At 40.5% G+C, this 12,363-nt stretch overlaps 1 non-coding gene across 1 annotated transcript; it reads left to right on the forward strand.

Annotated features, from left to right (window-relative positions):
- TRNAL-CAG (transfer RNA leucine (anticodon CAG)) lies at nucleotides 1-81 on the forward strand. The gene has a single exon. It is a non-coding gene; the product is annotated as a tRNA-Leu (tRNA).
- Nucleotides 82-12,363: the final 12,282 nt, after the last annotated feature.

A 12,363-nucleotide genomic window follows, 5' to 3' on the forward strand; every position in this document is an offset into this window, starting at 1 on the left:
GTCAAGATGGCCGAGTTGGTCTAAGGCTCCAGTTTCAGGTACTGGTCCGAAAGGGCATGGGTTCAAATCCCATTCTTGACAAAGAATTCAAACTTTTTGTTGTATATTGTACCAAACTTTATTTTAATTTGAAAATATACTATTCAAGAAATAATCCGAGGTATGCAAAATCTATCCAGACAAGTACAAACAGGATATTATTCGCTCTACATTCCCAAGAAACATTAAACCCAATGGTTAAAAGTACATGTTCTTTCGAATTAACCATCATTGCTAGTTTAGGTAACAGAAACAACTACTATCCCGACCGTACAAGTCAAAGTGGTTCAAGCCGTGGAAAGAGCCATTAGTGCTTGTTAGGGGTGTTCATAGTTCGGTTTGGATTATTTTTTCTCTTAAAAGAAACCAAACCAAGTAAGTCATTTTTTCAAATATTAAAACCAAACCAAACCAATTAAGTCGATTTTTTCTCGATTTGGTTTATGTCGGGTTTTGTCGGTTTTTTCGATTTTTTGTCGGTTTTTTCTTAAATATAAGACATATACTACCAAACACATATTCCGGAGATCATATTTTCAACATAACACTATCAAATCAATTATCGTTTGAGAAATATATTATTTACCAAGATATATTGACGATAATTGGATCAAATAGTGATAAATAATTTAAGGACTCAATTAAAAATATACTATTTTTAACACGAAATGGATTCTTACACTTGACAAAAGAAAACTACCAATCAAACTAGAATGTAAATATAAAGAACTATACTAAAAGTGCAAACTATTAACATTTACCATTGAATTTTTGAAACTTTGTATAATACATATATATAGGTGTAATAACAAATTTGAAATAGCTATTCCTATAGTCGGTTTGGCTCGATTTTTTTCCTGGTTAAAACCAAAACCAAACCAAATTTGATCGGTTTTTAAAATTCAAAACCAAAACCAAACCAAAGTATTAGTTTTTTTGGTTGGTTTGGTTTGGTTTTCGATTTGGTTCGATTTTTCGGGTTTTTATGAATAGCCCTAGTGCTTGCATTAGGGTAGGCTATCTACATCACATTCCTTGGGCGACCCTTTCTCGGATCCTGCGTGAACGTGAGATGCTTTATACACTAGGCTGCCCTTTAAACAACTACAATCCAGATCCACCACCGAGGCACATATATCATTTAAAAACCTTGAAGATAATGGCTACCTTAGTGATCTTCTCAGACTATTCTAATTATATAAAGAAATTTGATTTTTAACGACCATTTCTTAACGAGGGGACATAAATCTGGTCGTTATAAGTGTACTTATAGCAACCAAATTTTTTTCCAGTCGTTGAAACTAATTATTAGCTCAATATTAACAAAGGAATAGTATTCCCATTATTAAACAATTAATTAATAAAAAGTGGCGCTAACTTTTCCCTCTTTTTCCCCAGAACCACACCTGGATCCGCCAACCTTCCCCCAAAAAACCCTAAGACTTCTCCAACACCTCTATTGTAAACATTATTTTCCTAAACTTGCAACTGCAAAGTAAAATGTGACGAAACTGCTGGTCTTCAAATGCTAATATAATCGTATTAGAGAATGTCACGACCCAATTCCCGAACCCGATCGTGATGGCGCCTCTCGTGAAGACAAGGCCAGCCAGACCAAAACAGAACACTTCTTTTAAGCAGTTAAATATCATAAACAGCTCAAAACATGATAAAATAGCCATAATTTGCAAAAATAACGATGACAATAGAAGAAACCATCCCGACACAGCCCAAACTGGGGTGTCACAATTCATGAGCACTAATAACCTGATACAAGTCCACTAGTTACGATATCTGATACAATAGTTCAAGAACAAGGAAATAATAAGATAAGGGAGGCACGGGGGCTGCGGACGCCAACAACTACCTTGTAGTTACCGAAATACTGCCTGGTCTGGGAGGATCAACACTCAGGAGCGGACTCTGCGATGCCTGAATCTGCACACATGGTGCAGGGAGTAATGTGAGTACTCTGACCTAGTGAGTAATAATTATAAATAATGGTTGAAAGCATGAAAACACGTAAAAGCACAAGGCAATTCTATATCAAAGCAGTAAAATCACTTAAAGCAGTAAATCAGTGAATAAATCAAGTTAAATCCCTTTTAAACAAGTAAAATAGGTAGTTTGGCAGGTAAATAACAAGTAGAAATCCGCCCCTCGGGCACAGTATCAATCACTCAAAACAGTATAAGCCCCTCGGGCTCACTCTCAGTATAGTATCAACCTCTCGGGCTCACTGTCAGATCAAATAGGTACTCGCGCTCACTGTGGGTATGCAGACTCCGGAGGGCCCCTTACGGACCAAGCGCTATATCAAGCTACCTCGTGGCATCATCTCTCGGCACTCGGCCTCACATCACTCGGCACTCGGCCTCGCATCAGTCAAGCCACCTCGTGGCGTATAGAAGTATCTCAGGCCCTCGACCTCATATCACTCAGTATATCGTCACATATGGCCCTTGGCCTCACTCAGTCCGAAAATCATCACAAGCCCCTCGGGCATTAGTAAAACAGTAGTTCTCAGCCCAAAACAACATTTAGAAATAGTATTTAAGTTTCAAATCTGAGTAAAAGTGGCTGAGTTTGTAAAACAGTAGATATCAATAGGACTGAGTTCAAATAATAAGTCAAAATAATGAGAAAATAGTGATAAAAATCCCCGAAGGGTTCAAATAATTGGCACGAAGCCCAAATATGGCAATCAACTCAAATCATGATGATAAAAAATAAGTTTCAGTCAAATATGCGGTAAGATCATCAATCGGGACAGACCAAGTCACAATCCCCAGTAGTAAATGACCCAATGCTCATCATCGAGCTCGTGTCTCACCTCAATATAGTACTACGATGTGCAATGGGGTTTCAAACCCTCAGGATATCATTTACAATCACTACTCACCTCAAACCGGCTACGATACTAGCTCGCGATGCCTATGCCCCTCGAATCGGCCTCCACGCGCGTCGAATCTATCCAAAATTAGAACGAATACGTCACAATATGCTAGGGGAACAAAACCCAAGCGAAACAATCGAAAAATATCAAAAATCCCGAAATTAGCAAAATCCAAGCCCATGGTCCACTTCTCGAAACTCAGAAATTTTTACATCAATGGGTTCTTTATCCTTCCACGAGTTCATACATATCAAAAGTTCTCAAATCTGACCTCAAAGGGTCCTTCAAATCCCAATTCAAAAGTTCAAAATCCCAAGCCCTAGTTCTTCCATTTTTAGTTTAATTTCCATGAATTTCTAGGTTAATTTCACAATAGAATCACGTTTTAGGTTCAAAAATCTTACCTCCAATCAATTCTCCTTGAATCCCTCTTCAATATCCCTCAAAGAGCTCTCAAAATGATTAACTATGGAGTAAAAATGACCCAAAATCGCAGATGAAATAACTTATAAACTTTCTGCCCAGTTCTGGTTTCTCTTAATCGCGATCGCGACCCAAGCCTCGCGATCGCGAAGCACGATTTTCAACTTCCCAAAATAACCCTGTGCGAACGCGATACTTCTGCTGCGAACGCGATGCTTCCTCTCTCCAAACTATGCGAACGCGAGACTTATAGCGCGAACGCGAAGAGCAATTCCACTGGACCCCCAAATCCTTATACGTGAACGTGACATCCTCATACGAACGCGAAACACAAACTTCTAACCTTCCACGAACGTGATCCCTCAGACGCGAACGCGAAAGTCTAAATCCTGACCTTACAAATTTCTTCTACGCGATCGCGACACAACTTACGCGATCGCGAAAGCCAAAGTTTCTGCAACATCTGAACAGCAAATCTGCAACTTCTCAAAGTCAAAAATAGTCTGATTGACCACCCGAAACTCACCCGAGGCCCCCGGGACCTCAACCAAAAGCACCAACATATCCTAAACCTCATTCAAACTTGCTCCAATCATCAAAACACCTCGAACAACACCAAATCCACCAATTCACATCGAATTCAAGCCTAAGTTTTCTAAAAACCTCCGAAATACGCTTTCGATCAAAAGCCCACCAAACCACGTCCGAATGACCTGAAATTTTACACACGCATCCCAAATGACATAACGAAGCTACAACAACTCTCCGAATTCCATTCCGACCCCCTGATTAAAATCTCACCTACCAACCGAATGTCGCCAAAATACTAACTTCGCCAATTCAAGCCTAATTCTACACCGGACCTCCAAAACCAATTCCGATCACACTCCTAAGTCATAAATCACCTCCCGAAGCTAACTGAACCTTCAGAACTCACATCCGAGCCCTCTAACTCATAAGTCAACATCCGGTTGACTTTTTCAACTTGAACCTTCTTAAAAGAGACTAAGTGTATCATTTCTTACCAAGTCCACTCCGAACGCAAACTACTCAACTCGATCCCATAAAACACGGATAACAAAGCATAAAGAAGTAGAAATGGGGGAAACAGAGCGGTAACTCATGAGACGACTAGCCGTGTCGTCACATCCTCCCCAACTTAAACAAACGTTCGTCCTCGAACGAGTCAAGAAACATACCTGAAGCCTCAAATAGGTAAGGATATCTACTCCGCATCTCCCACTCGGTCTCCCAGGTAGCCTCCTCCATAGGCCGACTTCTCCACTGCACTTTCACTGAAGCTATATCCTTTGACCTCAACTTCCGAACCTGACGACCCAAAATAGCTACTGGCTCTACATCAAAGGTCAAATTATCATCCGACTGAACCGTGCTGAAGTCCAAAACATGAGACGGATCCCCAATATACTTTCGGAGCATAGAAACATGAAATATCGGATGCACACTCGACAAGCTGGGTGGCAAAGCAAGTTCATAAGTCAACTCTTCAATCCCCCGAAGCACCTCAAAAGGCCCAATGAACTGCGAACTCAACTTCCTTTTCTTTCCAAATCTCATAACACCCTTCATGGGCGAAACCTTCAGCAAGACCTTCTCACCCACCATATAGGACACATCCCGAACCTTCCGGTCCGCATAACTCTTATATTGTGATTGTGTTGTACGAAGCCTCTCCTAAATCACCTTCACCTTCTCTAAGGCATCCCGAACTAAATCTGTCCCCAATAGTCTAGCCTCGCCGGACTCGAACCAACCAACTGGAGATCTACATCGCCTCCCATACAAAGCCTCATACAGAGCTATCTGAATACTCGACTGGTAGCTGTTATTGTAGGCAAACTCTATAAGCAGTAGAAACTAATCCCATGAACCTCCGAAATCAATAACACAAGCACGCAACATGTCCTCCGATATCTGAATAGTACGCTCGGACTGCCCGTCCGTCTGAGGATGAAATGTTGTGCTCAACTCCACCTGAGTACCCAACTCTCGCTGAATAAACTTTCAAAACTGGGAAGTAAACTAAGTGCCCCAATTTGAAATGATGGAAACTGGGACACTATGAAACCGAACAATCTCTCGAATATATATCTCTGCCAGCCGCTCTGAAGAATAAGTAGTACAGATAGGAATGAAATGCGCGGACTTGGTCAGCCGATCCACAATCACCCAAATAGCATCAAACTTCTTCAAAGTCCGTGGAAGTCCAACAACAAAGTCCATAGTGATCCTCTCCCACTTCCACTCGGGAATAACCATCTGCTGAAGCAAGCCACCCTGTCTCTGATGCTCATATTACACCTGCTGACAATTGAGACACCGAGCTACAAATCCCACAATATCTTTCTTCATTCTTCTCCACTAATATTGCTGCCTCAAATCCTGGTACATCTTCGCGGCACCCGGATGAATAGAATACTGCGAGCTATGAGCCTCCTCCAGAATCAACTCTCTAAGCCCATCCATATTGGGACACAAATCCGGCCATGCATCCTCAATACCCTATCATTACCGATGGTCACATCTTTGGAATTATCATGATGAACTATGTCCTTAAGGACAAGGAAATGCGGATCATCATACTGACGCTCTCTGATGCGATCATATAAGGAAGACCGAGAAACCACACAAGCCAACACCCGACTGAGATCCGAAATATCTAATCTCACAAACCGATTGGCCAAGGCCTGAACATCAACTGCAAGGGGTCTCTCCCCAACTAGAATATATGCCAAACTCCCCATGCACACTGCCTTTCGGCTCAAAGCATCGGCCAATTGGCCTTTCCCGGATGATACAATATGGTGATATCATAATCCTTAAGAAACTCTAACCATCTCCGCTGCCTCAAATTAATATCCTTTTGTTTGAACAAATGTTGAAGACTGCGATGTTCAGTGAATACCTCACAAGATACGCCATACAAGTAATGCCTCCAAATCTTCAATGCATGAACTATGGCAGCTAACTCCAAATTATGAACGGGGTAGTTCTTCTCATGGGGCTTCAATTGACGAGAAGCATAAGCTATAACTCTACTCTCCTACATCAATACACAACCAATCCCAACTCTCAAAGCATCACAATATACGGTATATGAACCTGAAGCTGATGGCAAAACCAATACTGGAGTTGTGGTCAAAGCTGTCTTGAGCTTCTGAAAGCTCTCCTCACACTCGTCCGACCTTACAAATGGAGCACCCTTCTGAGTCAACTTGGTCAAGGGCGATGCAATGGATGAGAATCCCTGAACAAACCGGCGATAATAGCCTGCCAATCCAAGAAAGCTACAAATCTCCGTGGCTGAGGACGGTCTAGGACAACTCTGAACCGCCTCTATCTTCTTCGGATCAACCTTAATACCCTCGTTGGACACCACGTGTCCCAAGAAAGCCACTGAACTGAGCAAAAACTTACACTTGGAGAATTTTGCATAAAGCTTCTCCTCCCTCAATCTCTGCAATATAACTCGTAAATGCTCCGCGTGCTCCTCTTGACTACGCGAGTACACCAGAATATCATCAATGAATACAATAACGAACGAATCCAGATAAGGCCGAAATACACTGTTCATCAAATGCATGAACGCTGCTGGGGCATTGGTCATCCCGAAAGACATAACAAGAAACTCATAATGACCATATCTGGTCCTGAAACTAGTCTTAAGAATATCTGAATCCCTGATCTTCAACTGGTGATAGCCCGAACGGAGATCAATCTTGGAGAACGCCCTAGCTCCCTGAAGCTGGTCAAATAAATCATCAATGCGAGGCAAAGGATACTTGTTCTTAATTGTTACCTTGTTCAATTGCCTATAATCGATGCACATTCTCATTGTGCCATCCTTCTTTTTCACAAACAGAACCGGCACACCCCAAGGTGACACAGTAGGCCGAATGAACCCCTGATCTAGGAATTCCTGAAGCTGCTCCTTCAATTCTTTCAACTCTTTTGGTGCCATATGATACGGCGGAATAGAAATGGGCTGAGTGCCCGACACCAGATCAATACCAAAATCAATATCCATGTCCGGTGGCATGCTCGACAGGTCTGCAGGAAAAACATGGGGAAAATCCCCCACAACTGGAACATAATCAATGCTAGGAGTCTCAGCTCCAACATCTCTCACAAACGCTAGATATGAAAGGCAACCCTTTCCAACCATACGTTGGGCCTTCAAGAAAAAGATCACTCTACTAGGAAGATAATCAGTCATACCACGCCACTCGATCCGCGGTACACCCAGCATAGCCAAAGTGACTGTCTTAGCATGACAATCTAGAATAGCACGACACAGAGATAACCAATCCATTCCCAAAATGACATCAAAATCCACCATGCTCAATATCAATAGGTCTACTCGGGTCTCCAAACCCCCAATAGTTACCACACATGACCGGTACACATGGTCTACAACAACAGTATCGCCCACCGGGGTGGACACATGAATAGGTAAAGCAAGAAACTCCCGGGGCATACCCAAATAATGAGCAAAATATGAGGACACATAGGAATATGTGGAACCAGGATCAAATAATACAGAGGCATCTCTGTGGCAGACTGAAACAATACCTGTAATGACAGCATCTGAAGCAATGGCATTTGTCCTGCCTGGAATAGCATAGAAACGAGCCTAGCCACCGCCTGATCGACCTCCCCCTCTGGGGCGACCCCTGGCTGCCTGACCTCCACCTCTAGCTGGCTGGGCGGGTGGTGAAGTAACTGGAGCAGAAGTCGAGGGCTGGCCCCTCTGCTGGGACGAACTAGCAACACGATGAGGACACTGCCTCCACACATGTCCAAACTCTCCACACTCAAAACAACTCCCAGGTGCTGGAGAAGGGGACTGAAGGGAACCCCTCGCACCGGAGTGACCAGCTGATGCACTCGGCATAGAAGAACCCTGAGCTGACGGGGCACGAGATGACTCTGGGCTGGAAGGGCGCTGAGTGATGACTGACCCTGCTGAGTCCCATGATAACCACAACCTGAAGATGCCCCGCGATACTCTGGACGGGCCGACTGAGCAGGCCTGAAAGGATGACCTCTACCATGCTGGAATTGACCCCTCAAAGGAGAACCACTGTAACTGCCAGATCCTCGAGGCCTCTTGGCCTCCCTCTCCTCTCGATCCTGACGGCGAACCGTCTCAATCTCGCGAGCGATATCCACCACCTCACGTAGCACCCAATATTTTCTCCCTGGTTATAAGAATAAGAAGATGGTAGTTAAGGCCATCAACAAATCTCCCGATCCTCTCGCGATCTATCGGAACCATCCAGACGGCACGACAAGCCAACTCAGAAAACCTTGACTCATACTGTGACACAGTCATATCCCCCTACTTCAGCCACTCAAACTGTCTATGCAACACCTCTCTACGGTACTGCCGTACATACTTGTCCAAGAAAGAGTGGAGAACTCCTACACTTAATTTTCGTTTAGATGAACTCCTACTTAATTTTCGTTTAGATGAAACTCAGTTCTAAACCATGGATGTTCAAATTCAATTATTATGTTTTGAACAGAAAAAGTGAGTGAAAATCTAGGGTTTTAAGTGCAAAATTTATTCTCTACTCTTGAGTTTTCTTCTTCGATTTTCTGTTCGCATTTCAAATTTTAGAAAGAAAAAAAATACAAAAAGAGATGTACAAAGATATTAAGTTTTCTTCTCTGATTTTCGGCTATTACTCCTCTCATTTTGGAGTTAAGTTTCTTTTATATACATAGGTATAAAACAAAAAAAAATTATTTTAGTTTCTGCCATGTTGTTCTTCATTCATGGATCTTGCTTGAGCTTGGTTGGTGTTTCACGGGTTCGGACGTGATTGTTCGAGAACGAAGTTCACGATTCCGAGTTCAGTTAGTCGCTTTTTTCCTCGCTTGAATTTTGGAGTCAAAATATGTGTAGTTGTTGATTCTTCAATTTCTATTAAGGAAAGTTTTGGCTTAACAGGTCAATTTCTATCACTCCCTTTCTATTTTAACTAACTAATTGTGAATCGAACTTCAAAATGAGCCGTTTAAGGATAAGCCGAGTTTGGGGTATAAATTGTTTAGTTAGATAATTGATTTCTTTACGAATCCATTCATTTAAAATTAAGTAAAGCTTTCTTGTTGACTCTATGGATTTGTTTTAGAGTTGCCCTTTAAGAGAATATCTTGATAACGAATTAGTTGGAAAGTCTTTCTTCACTAAAACAGTATGTTGTTGGATTTCGCTTTTGATTAGAGCCGTATTGGGTGCTTCTGGTTTGGTACTGAATTAACATTTTGTTACCTAGTTCAAGGAGGTGAATTTCTGTGGATTAACTGCTGGTTCTAATTCCTAACAGTTCAATGATTGTTGATGCTGCTCTGTAGCTACGAACATTAATATAATATATTTATAGTAGGTGCTAGTTTAAATATGTATTCTCTGTTTGCTAAATCCAAATGCTAGTGTAGTAACCTGTGAACTCACAACTTAACTGGGTCAAGTATTTCCTTATCTTCCCTGCTAGATTTCTTCCACCTCTAAATTTGGAGTTGTGCAATCATTGTGAGCTTATCATGCTTTAGTCTCTTCATTCGCTGTACTCATGTGTTTCATGTCAGTTAAATGTCTTTATATGCCCCTACCTAAGAATTTTATGTCCTTTATGCTGGTAGTGTTAATAGCAAAATAAGAACTTGTGAAAATTAATTGTGGAATTGGTATTCTTTTACTGTTTCAGTGATTTCTCTGTTTAAAGATATTGATTATTGATTTTTTCAAAAGGTAGTGTCTCAAGTATTCTGGATTTTCTTCTTAGAATTACATGTTTGTCAAATATACAGACGCTTCCTTTTTATGATTTGGGTTAACAAGAGTCCATATCATTTGTGTTAAGTATACGACATAAATAACTGTACCAATTGTTGATATTAGTTATGTTATATATTTTGTTTGAATGTAATATATTTCTTGCAATTTCTTGTGGTTTTGAATGAGGCAGTTTTGATGTGCTGCGTGACTCGCTGGGCTTGGTGCAAACTGAGTTTCCACACAATGTATATTGTGTAGCAGGAACACAAGTAAGCTCTTTTTTATTGCTTCAGTTGTTTTTGGATAGAAATATCATGAATGCTGATTATTTTAAGTCAAGAGCCGCTGCCATTTAGATTTCTTATAATATGAGAAGGAGGATCAGTTCTATACGTTGTAGCAACCTTTTTTTTATAAGCAAAAGTAATTACTAATTTTTTGTACATTGCAGAAATTCCTTTTGTTTTAATTGCTGTCTTCCACTCATTTTTCAGATTTTTTTGTAACCAAGTTGTAGTTAGTTATACGACATATTTGCTTACTAATGTCAGCCTTATAAAGAAAACTTAATTGTTAACTAATGTCACTGTTTCTTCGTGTATAGTATAGAATTCCTCTTTCAATTAGTAGGGAAAATGAAAGTGAAAACCCAAAATTTGCTCTCACCATTTGAGTTAGAGTAGATTAAAGCTCTTGAAACATGCTTTTCTCATTCTTACAGGCAGAGAAAAGTTCTTGGAATTCGATTGGAATTTTTAAGTTATCTAATATATCTGGAAAAAGGCGGGACTTGGTGCCAGACAAGAAAGGTGATGAAACTGATATGGCTTCCTTTTCTTCTTCAATTATCAAGAGTACTAATGTTTGCAAAATAAAATTGATGAACTGAGAGTTCTTCTAGAGGTAATTTAGTATGTTAAGTGTATTGCTCGTTGAAGTTTCTTTAAGTTTGTACTTAAGACTAAGTTTGTGGTTATTTTGATCCGGTATGTGTGTGCACTTAAGATCTTGTTATTTCTCTGTATGAATAAATGTCTCCCTTTCACATTTCATCAAGTCCTAGTTTTCTGATTTATCTAACTTCTACTCTCACCATTGCATATGCATGGTCATTAAGTGGCGATAAGCAGGATTATCAATAAACAGAAGTCATAAAAAATAGAAAGCTACTATCCATGATCAAAGTTAAACTGGTCCTTCTTAGTTCTAATTCTGAAGTTTGGATATAGATCTTGATCATTCTTCAATATGGCTTTGGCTTGCCTTGGCAACGAAATAACCTCAATGAAGAATATCTCTTGTTTCTCCTTTACTCCAATATTAGCTAGAGCATCTGCTACACAATTGTCTTCCCTGTAGAAAAATCTTATATGAAATCAGCCTCTGGTAAGCAATTGAGTGATCTGCTCTCTGACTGGCCACAAAACCTTGGTGTCTCCTTTAATAAAATTCACTAGAATCATATAGTCTGTCTCTATTATCACAGTCATCATCCGGTTCGTCGTGGGTGACACACCATTGCAGTCCTTTTTTTAGCGAATTCACTAGGCGATGTGCCTAGCGCTAGTTTTTATATATATAGAAAATAAAAAAAAATCAAAATATATTGTCAAGAGATCTTAAATGATGAAAGAAATAAAACTTGACAATTACATGAATCCTATTACCAGTGTTGAGCTGTGAACTCGTCACTGGTATCACAAATTGCATAATAAAAAGACTAAGAAAATGAATTATAAAAACTAGCCATTGAAAAATTACAGTCCAACTGCGCTGATTGCATATATAGCCCCCAATTCCTTGCATATTTAGCACTGCCCGTATTGCATTGATATGAAGCTCCATTTTATGATCTCGTGATACCATTTCTATTGACTTACCATTCCAATTATCCAATATGTCCTCCCAGTAACAATAGCATGTATTCCAATGATCCAAGCGGCTTATATTGTTACCAAGAAGTACTGCCCTTAACTGTTGACTGACGCTGTCTTTGCCTTCACTTTTGCTTGATATCAATCTGCATTCTATTGATATTCTTGCATATAATCCCTCCTGGATTGTCATATTATTACATCGCAATGAGATATACGCCCAGTTTGTATCTAATGCATCCAAAATATGTTGCCAAAATTGCCATGTCGCATGTCCTGTCCAAAGTTGCACCACCTTGCTGTTTTTGTGCCCAAAATCGCGT

Source organism: Nicotiana tabacum, chromosome 6, assembly GCF_000715075.1.
Source record: "Nicotiana tabacum cultivar K326 chromosome 6, ASM71507v2, whole genome shotgun sequence".
Taxonomy (NCBI): Eukaryota; Viridiplantae; Streptophyta; class Magnoliopsida; order Solanales; family Solanaceae; genus Nicotiana; species Nicotiana tabacum.